We start from the raw sequence: 11728 nt of genomic DNA, 5'->3' as shown, positions 1-11728 counted from the left end.
AAGAAGGTGATGATGATCTGAAATTCGGAGCTGTCGACTGGCGTAAAAGGGGTTTGGTTACTCAAGTGAAAAGTCAGGTAACAATCAGCAGGAATTCTTTGGTTAATTATTACTTGTGAAAACTAAGTCTGAAAAAATCTTGAAGTCATCATGAGCTTGTCTCAACTAGTAAGCAAGGTTAATTTACAGTTTCAGATCCTATTTCCAGGTCCAGTGGATGCAGAGTCAAACCTGACCTTCCATCTGATCGATGGGGCTGTTGCCTTCACATGAAATCACAGCCATAGCAATAGTACACAGAGACAATGTTAATGAACTATGAAGCGAGTTGAAGAATTTCTAATTTGAAATCAAACAGGACAATGATCAAAGTGGAATTAAAAGAAAAAGGACAGTGTTAAACTGGGAACATGGTACAACTTTAAGTTGAAGATTGTAGTTGAAACCAAAAGTGTTGATAAACACCAGACTGGCATCCTGAGCAGAGATAACAGGAGTGCAAGGAAAGACAGTCTGGCACTTTGCAAGATTTCTTACAATTTTCAGTTCATTTACAGTGTGTTATAAAGGTTGGCTCCCTTCTGAGAACTAAAGCTGAAACACCCAAAAAGGAACACTTCATCCTATAACCTGTCAAAGGATTGTAAAAAGTGGTGTAACTTGCCCTTCAGCACCGTCTTGTTAGCCCCTTTCCATTGCCTAGGAGACCTTTAACTTGGTGAATGCCCATCAGCTAGAAAGTGTTTTCTTCCTTGCCGTGTGCCTTTCTGATACTTTTTGTGCTCCTTTTCAGAGTATCCATTGTGGAAGCTTAAACTAGTCAATTCCTTCTTGTCAACCATGTCATGAGTCTGTGGACATTGACCTTGCTGTCATGGAGTCACATGCAGCCCATGCTCATTGGTTTGTCCATCTGGCTGTTTTTGTTAATTTCATTCATGGGACGTAGATATCACTGGATGAGGCATCATGTATTGCCATGTCTAATTGCACCTGGAAATGAGTAACTTGCCAGGGCATTTCAGAGGGCAGTTAAGAGTCAACTACATTATATGTCTGGAGTCATGTATGGGCTAGAAGAGGTAAGGATGTCAGATTTCCTTCCATCAAAGATGTTAATGAAACCAATATATTTCTGAAACAATTGATAACTATTACACGATCACCCAAGAGTGAGTGGTAATTTAAGAATCACTAGTGCTCCCGGGGAATGAGAAAATATCTGAATGATTCATTCATGATCGAAGTCCAGCAACACATTAAGGGAGTGAATTTCCAACAGGTCATAAAATGCTACTGACAGTTCTCAGGGAGCTCTCAGCCTCACATATGTGCAGCTACCCTAATACCTGTGGAAATCCAATGGCGGTAGTAAATCCCATCACTCTGGCCCTCGCACTCTATGGCGTTTTGCACAAAGCCTAGAAAACACGTGAAGAAAATTAATGAACATCATTGATGTAAATCTGAGCTCCAGTTGATGATGGATGAAAAGAGGGTTTTACTTTTACATCAGCAAGTTTTACTGCGATTGTATTTCTGTCATTACCAGGGGCCCTGTGGCTCTTGCTGGGCTTTCAGCGTGACTGGTGCCATCGAAGGACAGTGGGCAAAGGTCTGTAGAAGACTGGTTTCTCTGAGTGAACAGAACTTGCTTGATTGTGACAGAAGGAACCATGGATGCAGAGGTGGAAATAAAAAGCTTGCCTTTCGATATGTGAGAAGAAATGGCATTGAGTCGGAAAAAACTTATCCATACACAGCACAGGTAAATCACTTTACAATCTGTTTCAAATTCACCAGGTACAACGTGTTTACGGCATTCATGGTGTTAGACAGTGTAACCCAGTATTAATCAAATGGTAGCTGACATTCTACTCTGGATCAATCCTTCGCTGAGAATCTGCTCCCAGGTTTCTGTCAGTGTCACTGCACAAGTAGTGTGAGGAAGGCCGAGAAAATATCACCTTTCAGGACAGAGCCAGCTCTCTCTCTCATTTCTCCCTTATTCTGTAACGACCTCCTGAATCGCCACTCAAAACCTCCTGGTCTTGTGTGATCGCTGAATAACAGACCACAGGGCGAGTGGTGGCAGGAAGAAGGTCCCAGGGTGAACAATGTGTATGATTGACACGTGGGAGGCTGTCAGTAGGGCCCTCCCTATTTCCCAATACCATGTCCCTCTATAAAATAAGGACCCTCTTCTGGAGCCAGAAAGCAGCATCACAGAAATTTGCTTGTTGTGCTCCCTGTATGGGTTCATGCCAAAAGCAGCTAGGGGAGACCTTCAAGTGGTCAACCGTTGCTGATCTAAGAGCCTCAATTGCTGACGGATTAAGAAGACCATTCATAGACTGACCATCACAGACTTGTTCAGGGTATGGGCAAGTGCTTGTCACCCTCATGTCCAATGAGCTACTGCCTCTCCCACTGCAAATTTAGCACGTGGCAGTGTATTAAATTCCATCCTTTTTTTTTCTGGAAGCATACTACGTTCTCAGAAAGGCAAATGGGTGACACACTGACCAAAACCTTGCCTCTAGTTTGCAAGAGGGAGACTCTTCAATAGTTACTCTTAGGTTATGGAATAGGTCTCTGACCAGACAGGCATGAAACGTGGAGGCAGGTGCATGACCATCATCAGATATGATGTTCCAAAATAAAGATCTTTTCTCATCTTCATTCACTCTGTCTATCTTAAGAAGTTAGTGGAGATAGTCAGTAATGTCTGTTTAATGGACAATAACATCAGTAAACATGGAACCTGGATTATGCAGCACATTTTCATTTAAATATTTTGATGAGCAAAACACCGCATCATTGTGAGTGTCTGAGGGCTGACAAGTTGTCAGTAGAACTTTGGCAAGATATTCATGAACATTAACTTTTAATATTTCCTTTTAACAATTAGCAAGGACCCTGCAAGTTTCAGAAAAATAATACGACTGCCATAATGGGCAGATACAGAAATGTATGAAGACGTGAACGTTATTTAGCGTGGGCTTTGAGAAAAATTGGACCAATCGCTGTTTCCCTTAATGCGCGTCCAAAGTCCTTCCACTTATATAAAAAAGGTAAGAAATCGACTGTGTGGATAGGGTGCATTAATTGGACAATCTACAAATTCCACATAAAATATTTTAAAAGTCATACGTATGCACACATTTCCTGTCAAATTGTTTGTTGGTGTTAATGCTGTCTCAATATGTATAAGAGGAACCATAAAGCTCATCCCCTTATTCATATTTTCCTCCTCCCCCGTGCTACAGGCAGCCCAGTGCTGCAGACACCATGGGGTTAAATTTCAATCAGATTGGAAACTGAGCTCAGGAATGGTGATGGGAAATTTACCCGCTCCATTTTGCAGTGATGCAGGCAGCTCAGAAGTTTTGTGCTGTCACTAATGTAACTGACTGTGAGGTGCAGCTCAGTGATGATGTGCTGCTGAGTGAACGCACACCTTGGCACTGGGCCCAAGGATGTGTGAGGCTGGCACCATTTAAAGCAGTCCACACAACTAAAAGACAACCCTGTCCCTCTTCAAGGAGCAGGGGCTTGAACTCAAGAAGAAACTCTGAGCAGAAAGGGAAATGGAAATGGTGCAACAGGCCAGGCAGCAGTCCCGAGGGTCTCTGAGACAGCACTGGAGACCTTAGTACAGGAGGGGAACACGAGAAGAGAGGTGCCCTTCCTTAAGCGAAGTAGGGGGCCCTCCAGGCAGACATTGAGAAGGCAGAGAGACCAGGTAGCTGTCACAGTCAATGCTACAGTTGAGATGTGGTTCCCCTGCACCATGGGGAGGACTCTATCCTGGCAAAACCACTCTGCCTCCTTTTCTATGCTTAGAGGGAACACAATGGGCTCCCGTCTCCTGGTATAAATAGCGTGTCTCACCTCTCTGATATGACAATGAACTGGGAGATGTTTGACATGGAGTCTGCTCCAACCTGAACGGATCCTGCGATGAAAATAATATTTGGGCCACAATCAGCTTCACAACTGCTGGCAGTGCTATCCTCAGCTTGCTCCGTTGTCATGTTTCCAATGAACCTTCAAAAGAGTCCACGACAGCAGACAGCCTGGACATTGTGTTGCAGGTTAAAACAGATACCTAGCAATGTGGGTAGAAGGTTAACGACCTTCAGCATTGTGTATGGGTAAGTGTCACCATCTTCTCTCTTGTTACCTCAGATTTACAGGGCCACTGCTCACTCGAACTTTACCACGGTCATCATGAAACACCTCACTACGCAGCACTGGGATATGACACTGACAACCTCACATCTCTCTCTCCTGAAAGGCATTCATCGTTATTCCACAGTTTCACTTACTGCTGTTTAATTCCAAAAACAATCAGTGGGACATTTAAAGCATAGATATCTGAAACCAGAATCACACAAGTGCATGAAGCATACAATCAGATGGATAGCATTGTATATATTTAGAAAATGCCAGTGACTGTAAAAAAGCTCAATATCCACATATCACGTGCACTAAGCAGAGATTGCTGCCCAGATTGATTGTCAACAGAATCTTTAAACAATGTAACAAAGTCCAAACAGTTCATTCATCCTGGAAACAGGTTCCAATTTGTGCATGCTCTGTGCAGCATGGGTCAAGTTGTGCTCTCTTGGGTAGCTTTACCGGTCAATGTCCTCATTTCCTTTGTTGTCACTAGCTATGTAGCATTTATTGCCCATCCTTAATTGCTTAAAGGGCAGTTAAAAATCAATCACATTACTGTGGGTTTGGACTCACATGTAGGCCAGATCAGATAAGGGTGGCAGTTTCCTTCCCTAAATGACATCAGTGAACCAGATGGTTTTTTCCTGACAATTGATTCAAGGTCATCATTAGATTCTTAGTTCCAGATATTTATTGAATTCACATTTCACCTTCTGCCAAGATGGGACTTGAACCCAGGTTCCCAAGAACATTATCTGAGTTTCTAGATTTACAGACCAGTGATAATACCACTAGACCATCACCTCCTTTCATCCTTGCTGTTAATACCTAGTTTCATTTACATCCAAGACATTCCCCTTTCGTCAGTTCCTGTTGTGAAAGATGTCACTGTGATGTGGCCCATTTTCACTGGGCTATTCTGCAAGACCCACACAGACTGGGCCAAGCATCAGAACCTTGTCTTAAATCTATGGTCTATTCCACTGTGACCCTGGTGGAAGGAAGCAAAGTTTCTTTGTTCTCCGATGGTCTGAGGTTTTCCGAAAAGTGTCATCAGCCATGTTTGAAGGAGGGGGTGGGGGTTTCCCCTTATCTCCCAGCAAACATCCCTGCATTGCCTGAGAATCTTAGAATAATACAGGAACCTGGGAGTTCCCTAAGATATAAGAATCATGGCAGGATACCTCCAGCTTTGTCACTGCTTGTTATGCAGTATGGGTAGAGTGAATGCCTTTTTCTGTTGAAGACCTCAATAAGTTGGTGACAATATACACTCAAAACATTGCGGCTTCAGTCGATGGCATCCTGAACCTAGGGCAAGCCTGCAAAGGTGGCACCAACACTGCCCACATTGCTTGCCTCTCCTCAAGACAGGGGGGAGATTATGAGCAGAGATAGGAGGAACTGCCAATCCTGGAGAATCTGAGATAACAATGTGTAGAGCTGGATGAACACAGCAAGCCAAGCAGCATCAGAGGAGCAGGAAAGCTGACGTTTCGGGTCCAGATCCTTCATGAGCAGTTGTGATTTAGGGAAAACATCATCACATTGGGGAGGTGATGGCTTAGTGGTATTATCACTGGGATGTAAATCCAGTAGGCCTAGGCAACGTTCTGGGGATCCAGGTTCAAATCCTGCCATGGTAGATGGTGGAATTTGAATTCAATAAAAATCTGGAATTAAGAGTCAGATGATGACTGTGAATCCATTGTTGATTGTTTGTCTGGCCTTCATGTGACTCCTAACTTCCCTCTGAGCAATTAGGGATGAGCAACAAATGGTGGCTCAGCTAGTGAAGGCCTCCTCCCATGAATGAATAAAAACAAAGTTACATCTGGAATGTATGTATGTGCTCAGCATGAGGAGATATCCTCAGCTGCTTCCTGAAGTGGCCAGCTGTCTGAAAACATCAGGGTAGCTGTGACCTTGACATCAGCCAGGCTGTGATAGCCATCCAATTCCTTTTGAGGGCAAGTCCTGCTCAGGCAGCTCTCAGCTTGGGGTGAGAATAGTCTGGAGCAGTGCTTGCCCTGTCAGGCAAGACCTGTAGATGTGAGGTCTTCTCATTCTCCTACTCCTCACCCTCTGGATATTGCTGGGCTCACTGAAGAAGATGCAATTGCTCTCTTTGTCTGCATGCTCTTCTGAAATGAGGCAAAGTCAGGGAGTCTCCAGCCAATGTGATGTCTGTGTGAGGTGCATGAGCTGATGACTATCAGAAAGAGAACATAGTTTTAGTGACGGAACTTCACATCCATCATCCTTCCACTATGTCCTCACACGGTATGACCCAGGGGATTCTCAAGGAGGTCAATATCATGTTGCCAGAATCAGCTCTGACAGATGTAACCTTATCAAAGGTAAGTTTTACTACTGAAGTGTTTAGAATCATAGAATCATCAAAACCAGGTTATTTGACCCATTGGGTCCACATTGATCCTCTGAACAGCATCCCACCCAGACCCAGACCCCCACCCTGGCTGTGGTCAAGTAAGTGCAAAGGAAATGAGTGCCGGGGGAGAAGGCATTGGGAAAAGAAGAAAAGAGAAAGTCTGTGAAAGGGAATTAGGTGTGAATTGGTGCTGCAGTGTCAAGAGGAGTGATAATGAGAGAAGCACAGTAAAAGGCCATGTGTTCCAGAGGAGGTGTGAGTGGCACAGGTGAGGACACTGGGAAACATTAGTAAAAGTGAGACAGAGTAACATCAGGGTAGAATGTTTTGCAAAGACCATTATAGACGAGAAGACAATTGGAATGTAAAACACATCAATAAGCACAGGAAGGAAATAATGATTATATATTTGACAATTACATTACATTAAAGGTGAGTGTCGCCTTACAGGAGTTTACGCTGATCCAAAATGCACCCAACGCTGAGGCCATGCAGTGCTCTTGGTTGGATATGGAAGGGAGAATGGAATGAACTATTGGCTGGTTAAAAACAGGTATGTACTTTATAGAAACAACAAACAGCTAATCAGAGCTGGGGCAGTGACACGAGCACTGGATTTATCCCCAGTGTTCCTGGGCTAGGGAGGGAAACATTAGCCAAAATTCCCACTGCTGTCCAAAGGCACTGGAGAAGGTGCATAAAAATTCACAAGGACGATGCTAATACCGATAGAATATATTTATCAGAAAATGCCAGACAGAGTGGAGCTTTGTTCTTCAGGAATAAAAAAGTAAAGTGGTAACTTGATAGAGGAGTTTAAGATAATGAAATGTTAGATAAAATAGGTGGAGAGAAAATATTTCCATTTGTGGGGCCTTCAAAATAGGAGCCATTAAAATAGTGGCAAAGCAGAATACTGTGGGGACTGGGAATGTGAATAGAAACAGAAAACAGAAAACATTGGTGAAACTTCAGCAGCATCTAAGAGGAAAGAGAAAAGGAGTTAATGTTTCAAGTCTGACAACTTTCACCAGAACTGGAAGAAGTTAAACATGTAACAGTTTTGAACAAGAGGGAGTGGGACAGAACAAAAGAAAAGTCTGAGAGTGTGAAAGAGAGGAGAGATTCAATGACAGAAAATACTGTCTTCTAAAGCTAATGCAACAGGAAAAGCAAGAGGAACTAAAGATGTGCCTAGAATAAATGTATGGCTATCTAAAAGAAATAAATATGAAACAAGGAAATAAAATGGGAGTAGAGTTTATAGTTTGAAATTGTTGAACTCAATGTTCAGTACAGAAAGTTTACATTGCCTGATCAAAAGCCGAGGTGCAGTTCCTCAAGCTTATGTTGAGCTTTTCTGGAACCTCGCACAGGCCGGAGGCAGAGATGTCCGTGTCAGAGAAAGGTGAAGTAAAATAGGTGACCACAGTGGACACACTGTGCTACTCAGAAAGCAATCACCTGATTTGCATTTGATCCCCCCATATTACAGGTAACCACATTTTGAATGGAGATCACAGTACATTAGATTAAAAGTACATGTTAATCACTTTCACTTTGAAGAGATATGATGTGGACCTCAGTCGAGGAGGAGAGAGCATAAGGGTGTGGTGTGATATCTTTTGTATTTACAAGGAAAGGTGTCATACAAAGTGATGGAGAGTTCAGGGTGACTGAAAAGTAGACCAGGGAATCACAGAGGGAATAGCCCCTTGGAAATGCTAAAGGGAAGGAGAATATGAATTTTGTGATGGCATTGCACTGAAAGTCATGAAAACTGTTGTCCACATTTTCTTTCCATTTGTTTCATTGTTTGATTATTTTTCTTTCAGCCAGGCACACTTCTTCTTTCCTTTCTTGCTCCATCTCCATTCCCTTTGTCCATTTCTGTCATTCAGTCTCTCCTGTCTTCCACCCGTACCATTTTGTCCTCATCCCTCCCACTCCTTGCTCAAAACCTATCACATTTCTGACATTTCCCAGTTCTCAGTGATGGACAAAAGCCAGAAGTGTTAATTGTTTCTCTGTCTCTCGACAAATGCAACCTATCCAGCTAAGAGTTTCCAGCAATTGCTACTTCTGAGTATAAGATAGTCATTAACGAATCCAATCAGAACCTCAGGAGGAAGGTCCTTACCCAGAGCGGGGTGGTATTGGGAAAACTATTACCATGAGAAGTGGTTGAGCTGAATGACACAGATATATTGAAGAGGAAGTTGGATAAACACATGAGGGTGAAGAAACAGAAGGAGGTGTTGACGGGGTTAGAGGAAGGGGACAGGGAGGACACTCGTGTGAAGTATAAACACTGACACAGAGTGAATTTCCTGTCTCTGTGCTGCATCCTGTGTATCTGTTTAACCAACATGAAACACTGTGTTTATCTGGATGTGAAGGCTTAATGGCAGAGCTGTCTGGGATAATATCATGGTTGGAGGAGGTAGATTGAAAAAAACAGAAGGTGCTGGAAAAGTTCAGCAGGTTTGGCAACATCTGTGAAGAAAACATCAGAGTTAACGTTTCGGGCCCAGTTCCAAGGAAGGGTCACTGGACCCGAAACATTAACTGTGATTTTTTCTTCACAAATCCTGCCAAACCTACTGAGCTTTCCCAGCAACTTCTGGTTTTTTTTCCATGATTAAAAGCATCTGCAGTTCTTTCAGTTTTAATTGGAGAAGGTGGTGGCTGGATTAGATTGGATGGTGGAATGTTTAGAGTAGGTGGTCTTGTGGTTCAGTAGAAAGGCTCCCTCCTGCCATATCTGAACTAAAACCTCCAAGTTCAAGCTTCACCCCAGGACTGGCTGGCCAAGAACATTCATCAGATACTTTATTGCCAACAGTTCATAATAAATCTGCGAATCCTTTGCACATTTTCATCCTATTCCTCAAAGGGGAAAAAATCTGAGTGGAGATAGGAAACATACAAAATATGGTTCATTCAGGTAGATATTATCAGTGCTTAATGGGTGGTACAATAATTTGGTGACATTTGAATGGGGTGATAGTATTTGGAGGCATGTTTTTAGGGTGGAGTAACCTTGCAGTGCAGGACACGTGTATGTGAATGGACAGAGATTGGGTAACCTACAGCCACTATCAACTCAGCCACCAATCAGACAACCTCCTGTGGCAGGCACCCTCAGGATGATGTTAGTAAAAAGCTTTCGGAAATTCTTCACCCCCATAAGGCCAGCAGGCAATCTCCAGGAGGCCACAACCACTAATCTCACTCATAAAATCCCTACAGTGTCGAAACAGGCCATTTGGCCCATCAAGTCCATACCAACCACCCCCCAAAGAGCATCCCAACCAGACCCACCCCACTATCCTATAGCCCTGCATTTCCCATAGCTAACCCACCTGGGTCTGCACATTCCTGGACACAATGGGCAATTTAGCATGGCCAAACCATCTAACATGCACATGTTTGGACTGCAGGAGGAAACCAGAGCACTCAGAGGAAACCCACAGATACAGAGAGAATGTACAAACTCCACATAGGCAATTACCCAAGGCTGGGATTGAACCCAGATCCCTGGTGCTGTGAGGCAGCAGTGCTCACCACTGTGCCACTTACTCCCTCGCTACCTGCTCCAGTTTGAGATGTCTCCCCTCACAGGATCTCCCCTCATGCCATTTGGAAACTTGTAGTGAATCCACACTCACTGTAGGTGCTGAAAACCTGTGTCAGATATCACAATGATGTCATTCCTAGCTTGTGGTTTGCAGCTTGTATGACTGTAGTCTAGTGCCACTCAGCTCTCTGACTCAAATCAGATAAAATATACTTGAACGGAATCTAATGTCTCAAAAGATCTCAATCCTCTCCCAGTGTAAATAACTCAATTCTTCACAACTATCTTTTGAAACAACTTTGCAATGTTAAAACCAATTTCATTTTCTTGTTTGTCAGTTGGGAAACAGAATGGGGTGAAGAAGGTTACATCAAAATAGTTAAGAATAAGGGAAATCTGTGTGGAATTGCCAACCATGCAGTCTATCCTACAGTGAAAAGGAGAATGTGTAAAATCACAGTTTCATCGGACTCCGCCTGAAAGAATGAGGGAACCATTTCTGCTGATGTTGACTCATTCGATACCATTGCTTTAACTGTCTGCTGCAATTTGAAAAGTGGGATAATATCAGCTTCTGCACATTTCTATAGCTTCACATAAAAGGCCAATGTCATTGTGTGTTTGATACATGTAACCACATTAATATGTGAGTGACTACATTCTCCAGCTTGTGGAGAGACAATGACCCGCATGTACAGATGCTGTTGAGCGATATAATAAACACTGCCTGTAATCACTTTGAGAGTCTGTTTATTCCAAAAGAACAAATATTGTTTTTCGATTCATGAATTGTCTTGTTTCCTTTGAAATTTAACATCCCAAAATCATATGGAAAAATACACAGAACTTCTAAAAAAGCCTATGTTTTCTGACACCAGTACAATGAATGAACAAGTGCAATGGGGTTGTTGTGGTAAATAAGGTTTACCTGGGAACCCTCCTGGAAACAGAGTTTAATGTGACCAGACTGTAGACTGGCACCCTCCCTGTGAGATTTAGTTCAGACAAGGGCTGACATGTAATTTCATTCAGTGATTGGTAGGAAACAACATTGCACAGAACAGCAGGAAAACTGAGCAGTTTAAATACGACAAAATACCATCATTTCCGAGTTAAAATAATGCAGTGCAGAAATAAGACTCAGATGTTCAGACAGCCAAAGAGTTTTTAGATTGGACTCATGTAGCAGGATTCAGTGCAGCTGACTCCCTGGGAGTCTGCGCAAGAAATTGAAATTCCTCTGTATCTGAAATCCACTGAGAGTGTTCATTAAAACCAAAGAATTCAAAAGGATCTTACTCACATAAGCTTTATAGATACACAGATTAAAGGTTTAAAAATCTAGTCAAAATCCTTGCTAACTATTAACCAAATCATAAGACCATAAGATAAAGGAGCAGAATTAGACTATTCAGCCCATTAGGTCTACTCCACCATTTGATAATGGCTGATATTTTTCTGAACCCATTCTCCTGCCTTCTCTCTGTAATCCTTGATCCCCTTACTAATCAAGGACATATCTTTCTCTGTCTTAAAGACACTCAATGACTTGGCCTCCACAGTTTTCTGTG

At 42.8% G+C, this 11728-nt stretch overlaps 1 pseudogene; it reads left to right on the top strand.

Annotated features, from left to right (window-relative positions):
* The first annotated feature begins 5 nt into the window (after positions 1-5).
* On the top strand, positions 6-10793 carry LOC109926860 (annotated as a pseudogene).
* The last annotated feature ends 935 nt before the right edge of the window (positions 10794-11728 follow it).

Source organism: Rhincodon typus, unplaced genomic scaffold (assembly GCF_021869965.1).
Source record: "Rhincodon typus isolate 14 unplaced genomic scaffold, sRhiTyp1.1 hic_rhity00002998, whole genome shotgun sequence".
In the NCBI taxonomy this organism is placed as follows: Eukaryota; Metazoa; Chordata; class Chondrichthyes; order Orectolobiformes; family Rhincodontidae; genus Rhincodon; species Rhincodon typus.
This window is presented reverse-complemented; position numbering and strand designations above follow the sequence as displayed.